Source organism: Oncorhynchus kisutch, unplaced genomic scaffold (genome assembly GCF_002021735.2).
Source record: "Oncorhynchus kisutch isolate 150728-3 unplaced genomic scaffold, Okis_V2 scaffold4082, whole genome shotgun sequence".
NCBI classification, from domain to species: domain Eukaryota; kingdom Metazoa; phylum Chordata; class Actinopteri; order Salmoniformes; family Salmonidae; genus Oncorhynchus; species Oncorhynchus kisutch.
Window position 1 is genome coordinate 40,873 of NW_022266027.1, and position 10,000 is coordinate 50,872.

The 10,000-nt window shown below is 43.9% G+C and overlaps 1 pseudogene; it reads left to right on the forward strand.

Moving 5' to 3' along the window:
* LOC116373885 (receptor tyrosine-protein kinase erbB-4-like) overlaps positions 1–10,000 on the forward strand; it is a 61,125-nt pseudogene that overhangs the window by 36,397 nt on the left and 14,728 nt on the right.

The following is a 10,000-nucleotide window of genomic DNA, read 5'->3' on the forward strand; positions in this document are numbered from 1 at the left end:
GTTAATGTCTAACCTTAACCATTCAGAGTTAATGTCTAACCTTAACCATTCAGAGTTAATGTCTAACCGTAACCATTCAGAGTTAATGTCTAACCTTAACCATTCAGAGTTAATGTCTAACCTTAACCATTCAGAGTTAATGCCTAACCTTAACCATTCAGAGTTAATGTCTAACCTTAACCATTCAGAGTTAATGCCTAACCTTAACCATTCAGAGTTAATGTCTAACCTTAACCATTCAGAGTTAATGTCTAACCTTAACCATTCAGAGTTAATGTCTAACCTTAACCATTCAGAGTTATGTCTAACCTTAACCATTCAGAGTTAATGCCTAACCTTAACCATTCAGAGTTAATGTCTAACCTTAACCATTCAGAGTTAATGTCTAACCTTAACCATTCACAGTTAATGTCTAACCTTAACAATTCAGAGTTAATGTCTAACCTTAACCATTCAGAGTTAATGTCTAACCTTAACCATTCAGAGTTAATGTCTAACCTTAACCATTCAGAGTTAATGTCTAACCTTCACCATTCAGAGTTAATGCCTAACCTTAACAATTCAGAGTTAATGCCTAACCTTAACCATTCAGAGTTAATGCCTAACCTTAACCATTCAGAGTTAATGCCTAACCTTAACCATTCAGAGTTAATGCCTAACCTTAACCATTCAGAGTTAATGCCTAACCTTAACCATTCAGAGTTAATGCCTAACCTTAACCATTCAGAGTTAATGCCTAACCTTAACCATTCAGAGTTAATGTCTAACCTTAACCATTCAGAGTTAATGTCTAACCTTAACCATTCAGAGTTAATGTCTAACCTTAACCATTCAGAGTTAATGTCTAACCTTAACCATTTAGAGTTAATGTCTAACCTTAACCATTCAGAGTTAATGTCTAACCTTCACCATTCAGAGTTAATGCCTAACCTTAACCATTCAGAGTTCATGTCTAACCTTAACCATTCAGAGTTAATGTCTAACCTTAACCATTCAGAGTTAATGTCTAACCTTAACCATTCAGAGTTAATGTCTAACCTTAACCATTCAGAGTTAATGTCTAACCTTAACCATTCAGAGTTAATGTCTAACCTTAACCATTCAGAGTTAATGTCTAACCTTCACCATTCAGAGTTAATGTCTAACCTTAACCATTCAGAGTTAATGTCTAACCTTCACACACACACAATCCCACTTTAAGCCTGTCCTCTACATACACACAGGTCAAGTCTGAATACCTGTACCTATGTTCTAAATCAGATAGGGGACGGGCTGTACCAACATGAGTCTGAATAACTGTACCTACGTTCTAAATCAGATAGGGGACGGGCTGTACCAACATGAGTCTGAATACCTGTACCTATGTTCTAAATCAGATAGGGGACGGGCTGTACCAACATGAGTCTGAATACCGTACCTATGTTCTAAATCAGATAGGGGACGGGCTGTACCAACATGAGTCTGAATACCTGTACCTACGTTCTAAATCAGATAGGGGACGGGCTGTACCAACATGAACAAATTATGGGTAACAAAGCAGGTACACATCTGTTGACATTCTCAGTATGGAGGAGTATGTTGGTAAGAGTATACATTCTTACTAAGTAGTACGTTCTAAATAGTAGGTTAAATAGTATGATTATTACACGGTATGCAGTACATTCTAAATAGTAGGTGATATGATTATTACACGGTATGCAGTACATTCTAAATAGTAGGTGATAGGATTATTACACGGTATGCAGTACATTCTAAATAGTAGGTAATATGATTATTACACGGTATGCAGTACATTCTAAATAGTAGGTGATATGATTATTACACGGTATGCAGTACATTCTAAATAGTAGGTAATATGATTATTACACGGTATGCAGTACATTCTAAATAGTAGGTAATATGATTATTACACGGTATGCAGTACATTCTAAATAGTAGGTGATATGATTATTACACGGTATGCAGTACATTCTAAATAGTAGGTGATAGGATTATTACACGGTATGCAGTACATTCTAAATAGTAGGTGATATGATTATTACACGGTATGCAGTACATTCTAAATAGTAGGTGATAGGATTATTACACGGTATGCAGTACATTCTAAATAGTAGGTGATAGGATTATTACACGGTATGCAGTACATTCTAAATAGTAGGTAATATGATTATTACATGGTATGCAGTACATTCTAAATAGTAGGTAATATGATTATTACATGGTATGCAGTACATTCTAAATAGTAGGTAATATGATTATTACACAGTATGCAGTTCTAGTAAATAGACAAGACACATGGCCACACAGTCTCTCTCTGGCACACACACACACACACCTGCTTTATTTCTACGAGTACGTCTCTCTGTCGGCCCTGTCTTATCATATTGTCCCCGTCTGAGGGGGGTGTAAATCTAAGTGATGTGGAATCAGAGGGAGGTGTGTGGACTGGGCAGTGTGTGGACTGGGAGGTGTGTGGACTGGGCGGTGTGTGGATGGGAGGTGTGTGGACTGGGCAGTGTGTGGACTGGGAGGTGTGTGGACTGGGCGGTGTGTGGATGGGAGGTGTGTGGACTGGGCGGTTGTGTGGACTGGGAGGTGTGTGGACTGGGCGGTGTGTGGATTGGGAGGTGTGTGTGTGAAGGCGAGGTTCATACACCTCCTGTCCCAACACCTCCTGTCCCGGTCTGTCAGGGTCACTCTCCCTAACACACCTCCTGTCCCAGTCTGTCAGGGTCCCTCTCCCTAACACCCCTCCTGTCCCAGTCTGTCAGGGAGAACAGGGCAGGGCAGGGAGAACAGGGCAGGACAGGGCCGGGAGACCAGGGTAGGGAGAACAGGGCAGGACAGGGCCGGGTGACCAGGGTAGGGAGAACAGGGCAGGACAGGGCCGGGCGACCAGGGTAGGGAGAACAGGGCAGGACAGGGAGAACAGGGCAGGGCAGGGAGAACAGGGCAGGGAGAACAGCGCAGGGCAGGGAGAACAGGGCAGGGCAGGGAGAACAGGGCAGGGCAGGGAGAACAGGGCAGGTAGAACAGGGCAGGGCAGGGAGAACAGGGCAGGGCAGGGAGAACAGCGCAGGGCAGGGAGAAACAGGGCAGGGCAGGGAGAAACAGGGCAGGGCAGGGAGAGCAGGGCAGGGAGAACAGGGCAGGGCAGGGAGAACAGGGCAGGGAGAACAGCGCAGGGCAGGGAGAACAGGGCAGGGCAGGGCAGGGAGAACAGGGCAGGGAGAACAGCGCAGGGCAGGGAGAACAGGGCAGGGCAGGGAGAACAGGGCAGGGAGAACAGGGCAGGGCAGGGAGAACAGCGCAGGGCAGGGAGAACAGGGCAGGGCAGGGAGAACAGGGCAGGGCAGGGAGAACAGCGCAGGGCAGGGAGAACAGGGCAGGGCAGGGAGAACAGCACAGGGCAGGGAGAACAGGGCAGGGCAGGGAGAACAGCACAGGGCAGGGAGAACAGGGCAGGGCAGGGAGAACAGGGCAGGGAGAACAGCGCAGGGCAGGGAGAAGAGAGAATGATGGTGGTGATGGTGGTGGTGTTGATGTTGATGATGATAATGATTGTGACGATAATGATTGTGATGATGATGATGATTGTGATGGAAATGGCAATACACAATCAGAAAAATTGTGTATTTCTCTCTCCCTCCCTCTCTCGCTGTCAATCTCTCTATGTCTATTTGTCTCTCCCTCTCTCGCTCTCTCCCTCCCTCTCTCGCTGTCGATCTCTCTATTTCTATTGTCTCTCCCTCTCTCGCTCTCTCCCTCCCTCTCTCGCTCTCTCCCTCCCTCTCTCTCTCTCTCTCTCTCTCTCTATCTACACTATCCTATCTCTATCTCTCCTCTCCCCCTCTCTCTCTATTTGTCTCTCTCTCTCTCGCTCTGTCTCTCTATCTCCTCTTTCCTCTGTCTATCTCTCTCCCCTCTCCCTTCCTCCTCTCTCTCTCCCTCTCTCCCTCTCTTCCTCCTCTCTCTCTCTCTCTCTCTCTCTCCTCTCCCCACTCTCTCTCCTCTCGCTATCTCTCTCCCCATTCTCTCTCTCTCCCTCTCTCTCTCCCTCCCCTCTCTCTCTCTGTCTTTCTCTCTCTCTCTCCCTCCTCTCTCTCTCTCTCTCTCTCTCTCTCTCTCTCTCTCTCTCTCCCTCCTCTCTCTTTCTCTCTCTCTCTCCCTACCACCATCCCAGGGTATGATGTATCTGGAGGAGAGAAGGCTGGTCCACAGAGATCTGGCAGCCCGTAATGTTCTGGTCAAGTCCCCCAACCACATCAAGATCACTGACTTTGGCCTGGCCAGACTGCTGGACGTTGACGAGAAAGAGTATAACGCTGATGGGGGCAAGGTGTGTGTGTGCTTGTGTGTGTGTGTGTGCGCATGTGTGTGCGTGCGCATGTGTGCGTGTGTTTGTGTTTGCGTGTGTGTGTTTGCGTGTGTGTGTGTGTACAGAATCACATCTAAATGTTTAATGTAAACCATTGATTAATATATACACTACCGTTTAAAATTTTGGGGTGTAGAGATACAGTGTAGACATTGTTAATGTTGTAAATGACTATTGTAGCTGGAAACAGCAGATTTTTTATGGAATATCTACATAGGCGTACAGAGGCACATTATCAGCAACCATTTTTATTTTAAAACATTTGCATAAATGTCTAAAAACCTGTTTTCACTTCGTCATGATGGGGTATTGTGATGTCATGATGGGGTATTGTGATGTCATGATGGGGTATTGTGATGTCATGATGGGGTATTGTGATGTCATGATGGGGTATTGTGATGTCATGATGGGGTATTGTGATGTCATGATGGGGTATTGTGATGTCATGATGGGGTATTGTGTGTAGATGGATGAGGAAAACGTATTTTTTTATTAATTTTTGAATAAGGCTGTAACGTAACAAAATGTGGAAAGAGTCGAGGGGTCTGAATACTTTCTGAATGCACTGAATACCATTGAAAACAAGTGTGTTTCATTTTCCTCTTGAAGTTGCAGTAGAGAAGAGAGTGAGAGATGAAACCCAGTTAATATAGACAGGATATAATACCGGTCATGTTCTAGTAGGTAATAGGTTTCCACAGTGTACCTACCTGCTGGGGGTAATTGGGTCCTCCAGTCCAGAAGAAAATCAAATGATGTGGTACTGGTTGCTATGACGGCCAATGTTGACATGTTGTACATTCCACTGTAACAAGTGTTACACTGGCATATCACTGTCCATCCCAGAAAATGCCTTGCAACATGCAGTAGTCAGCCTTGGATCCAAGATCATGCACATAATGAAAGCTGACCTTCATATTTGGAAGAGTGTTTCATTTCATTTCAATTCCTGCCATGGATATGAATGGAACGTAATGGAAGGAGGCTACTCAATTCTTGACTAGGATTAGAATGTAGATGGTATTAACTGTTAAAAGTGTAAAGGTCAGTTCTACCAGGAATATGAAAACAGAGAATCTATTTTTCTACATAGACCCACACAACCTTTCCATCTGATGCATGATGATGAATCAGAGAGTTTTAGGTTGGAGAGGAAACATTCACCAACACTTGTCTGTTCTCTCTTGACATTTGTATCATCAGTAGAGTGAATAATCCTTCTCTCTCTTCACCTCTCCCTTTGTCTCTCTCATCCCCCCTCTGTCTCTCTCTCTTTCTCTCTCTCTCTCTCTCTCTCTCTCTCTCTCATCACCCTCTCGCTCTCTTTCTCTTGTTCTCTCTCTCGCACTCTCACTCCCCTCCCCCCGCTCTCTCTCTCTCTCTCCCTTTCTCTCTCTCTCTCTCTAGATGCCCATTAAGTGGATGGCGTTGGAGTGTATTCACTACAGGAAGTTCACACACCAGAGTGATGTGTGGAGCTACGGTGTGTGTGACATTACAAACAAACGATACGAGACGCATCATTTGCCAAAATGACCTGACTTCCTGTTTCTCCTTTCTCTCTCTTTCTCTTTCCCTTTCGTTTTCTCTTTCTTTCTATCTTACTTGCATTCTTCCTCTCTCCCTATCTATCTCTCTCTCCCTCATTTTCTGTCCTATGTTATCTCTCTCCCTATCTATCTCTCTCTCCCTCATTTTCTGTCCTATGTTATCTCTCTCCCTATCTATCTCTCTCTCCCTCATTTTCTGTCTTTTGTTATCTCTCTCCCTATCTATCTCTCTCTCCCTCATTTTCTGTCTTTTGTTATCTCTCTCCCTATCTATCTCTCTCTTCCTCATTTTCTGTCCTATGTTATCTCTCTCCCTATCTATCTCTCTCTCCCCTCATTTTCTGTCTTTTGTTATCTCTCTCCCTATCTATCTCTCTCTCCCTCATTTTCTGTCCTATGTTATCTCTCTCCCTATCTATCTCTCTCTCCCTCATTTTCTGTCTTTTGTTTTCTCTTTCTCTTTCATTTCAATTTAAGGGCTTTATTGACATGGGAAACATATGTTAACATTGCCAAAGCAAGTGAAATAGATAATAAACAAACTGAAATAAACAATTAAATTAACAGTAAACATTACACTCTCTCTCTCTTTCACTTTCTCTCTTTCTCTCTCTCTCACTTTCTCTCGCTCGCTCTCTCTCTTTCTCTTTCTCAATCTCTCCCCCTCTCTCTCTCTCTCTCTCTCGCTCTCTCTCTCTCTCTCTCTCTCTCTCTCTCTCTCTCGCTCTTGTGCTCTCTCTCTCTCTCTCTCACACTCTCTCTCTCTCTCTCTCTCTCTCTCTCGCTCTTGTGCTCTCTCTCTCTCTCGCTCTTGTGCTCTCTCTCTCTCTCACGCTCTCTCTCTCTCTCTCTCGCTCTTGTGCTCTCTCTCTCTCTCTCTCACACTCTCTCTCTCTCTCTCTCTCGCTCTTGTGCTCTCTCTCTCTCTCTCTCTCTCTCTCTCTCTCTCTCTCTCTCTCTCCAGGTGTGACTATCTGGGAGCTGATGACTTTTGGAGGGAAGCCGTATGACGGCATCCCCACGCGGGAGATCCCAGACATCCTGGAGAAGGGCGAGCGTCTGCCTCAGCCTCCCATCTGCACCATAGACGTCTATATGGTCATGGTTAAATGTACGTATGATACAGTTGAAGTCAGAAGTTTACATACACTTAGGTTGGAGTCATTAAAACTCATTTTTTAACCATTCCACTAATTTCTTGTTAACAAACTGTAGTTTTGGCAGGTTGGTTAGGACATCTACTTTGTGCATGACACAAGTAATTCCAACAATTGTTTATAGACACACTTATAATTCACTGTATCACATTTCCAGTGGGTCAGAAGTTTACATACACTAAGTTGACTGTGCCTTTAAACAGCTTGGAAAATTCCAGAAGATTATGTCATGGCTTTAGAAGCTTCTGATAGGCTAATTGACATTCTTTGAGTCAATTGGAGGTGTACCTGTGGATGTATTTCAAGGCCTACCTTCAAACTCAATGCCTCTTTGCTTGACATCATGGGAAAATCACACGAAATCAGCCAAGACTTCAGAATTGTTTTTAGACCTCCACAAGTCTGGTTCATCCTTGGGAGCTATTTCTAAATGCCTGAAGTTACCACGTTCATCTGTACAAACAATAATACACAGCTATAAACACCATGGGACCACGCAGCCGTCATACCGCTCAGGAAGGAGACACGTTCTGTCTCCTAGAGATTAACGTACTTTGGTGCGAAAAGTGCAAATCAATCCCAAAACAACAGCAAAGGACCTTGTGAAGATGCTGGAGGAAACAGGTACAAAAGCATCTATATCCATAGTAAAACGAGTCCTATATTGACATAACCTGAAAGGCCACTCAGCAAGGAAGAAGCCACTGCTCCAAAACTGCCATAAAAAAGCCTGACTACGGTTTGCAACTGCACATGGGGACAACGACGCTACTTTTTGGAGAAATGTCCTCTGGTCTGATGAAACAAAAATAGAACTGTTTGGCCCCAATGACCATCGTTGTGTTTGGAGGAAAAACGGGGAGGCTTGCAAGCCGAAGAACACCATCCCAACCGTGAAGCACGGGGGTGGCACCATCATGTTGTGGGGGTGCTTTGCTGCAGGAGGGACTGGTGCACTTTACAAACTAGATGGCATCATGTGGAGGGAAAGTACGTGGATATATTGAAGCAACATCTCAAGACATCAGTCAGGAAGTTAAAGCTTGGTTGCAAATGGGTCTTCCAAATGGACAATGACCCCAAGCATACTTCCAAAGTTGTGGACAACTGGCTTAAGGACAAGTCAAGGTATTAGAGTGGAGACTTGTGGAGGTCTTGGCTGATTTCCCAAATTATGTATCAGAAGCTTCTAAAGCCATCAATTTCTGGAATTTTCCAAGCTGTTAAAGACACAGTCAACTTAGTGTATGTAAACAACTGACCCACTGGAATTTTGATACAGTGAATTATAAGTGAAATAATCTGTCTGTAAACAATTGTTGGAAAAAGGACTTGTGTCATGGACAAAGTAGATGTTCTAACCGACTTGCCAAAACTATAGTTTGTTAACAAGAAATTTGTGGAATGGTTGAAAAACGAGTTCTAATGACTCCAAACTAAGCGTATGTAAACTTTCGACTTCAACTGTATATAATGATATATATGATTATTCAGCTCAACCGCCCGCCTGATATATATATAGGCTACATCTTGTCTGGTCAACCTGATATATGTATATATATATATACAGTGGGGCAAAAAAGTATTTAGTCATACCACCAATTGTGCAAGTTATCCCATTAAAAAGACGAGAGAGGCCTGTAATTTTCATCATAGGTACACTTAAACTGTGACAGACAAAATGAGAAAAAAATATCCAGAAAAACACGTAGGATTTTTTATGAATTTATTTGCAAATTATGGTGGAAAATAAGTATTTGGTCAATAACAAAAGTGTATCTCAATACTTTGTTATATACCCTTTGTTGGCAATGACAGAGGTCAAACGTTTTCTGTAAGTCTTCACAAGGTTTCCACACACTGTTGCTGGTATTTTGGCCCATTCATCCATGCAGATCTCCTCTAGAGCAGTGATGTTTTGGGGCTGTTGCTGGGCAACACAGACTTTCAACTCCCTCCAAAGATTTTCTACGGGGTTGAGATCTGGAGACTGGCTAGGCCACTCCAGGACCTTGAAATGCTTCTTACAAAGCCAATCCTTCGTTGCCTGGGTGGTGTGTTTGGGATCATTGTCATGCTGAAAGACCCAGCCACGTTTCATCTTCAATGCCCTTGCTGATGGAAGGAGGTTTTCACTCAAAATCTCACGATACATGGCCCCATTCATTCTTTCCTTTACACGGATCAGTCGTCCAGGTCCCTTTGCAGAAAAACAGCCCCAAAGCATGCTGTTTCCACCCCCATGCTTCACAGTAGGTATAGTGTTCTTTGGATGCAACTCAGCATTCTTTGTCCTCCAAACACGATGAGTTGAGTTTTTACCAAAAAGTTATATTTTGGTTTCATCTGACCATATGACATTCTCCCAATCTTCTTCTGGATCATCCAAATGCTCTCTAGCAAACTTCAGACGGGCCTGGACATGTACTGGCTTAAGCAGGGGACACGTCTGGCACTGCAGGATTTGAGTCCCTGGCGGCGTAGTGTGTAACTGATAGTAGGCTTTGTTACTTTGGTCCCAGCTCTCTGCAGGTCATTCACTCGTGTGGTTCTGGGATTTTTGCTCATCGTTCTTGTGATCATTTTGACCCCACGGGGTGAGATCTTGCGTGGAGCCCCAGATCGAGGGAGATTATCAGTGGTCTTGTATGTCTTCCAGTTCCTAATAATTGCTCCCACAGTTGATTTCTTCAAACCAAGCTGCTTACCTATTGCAAATTCAGTCTTCCCAGCCTGGTGCAGGTCTACAATTTTGTTTCTGGTGTCCTTTGACAGCTCTTTAGTCTTGGCCATAGTGGAGTTTGGAGTGTGACTGTTTGAGGTTGTGGACAGGTGTCTTTTATACTGATAACAAGTTCAAACAGGTGCCATTAATACAGGTAACGAGTGGAGGACAGAGGAGCCTCTTAAAGAAG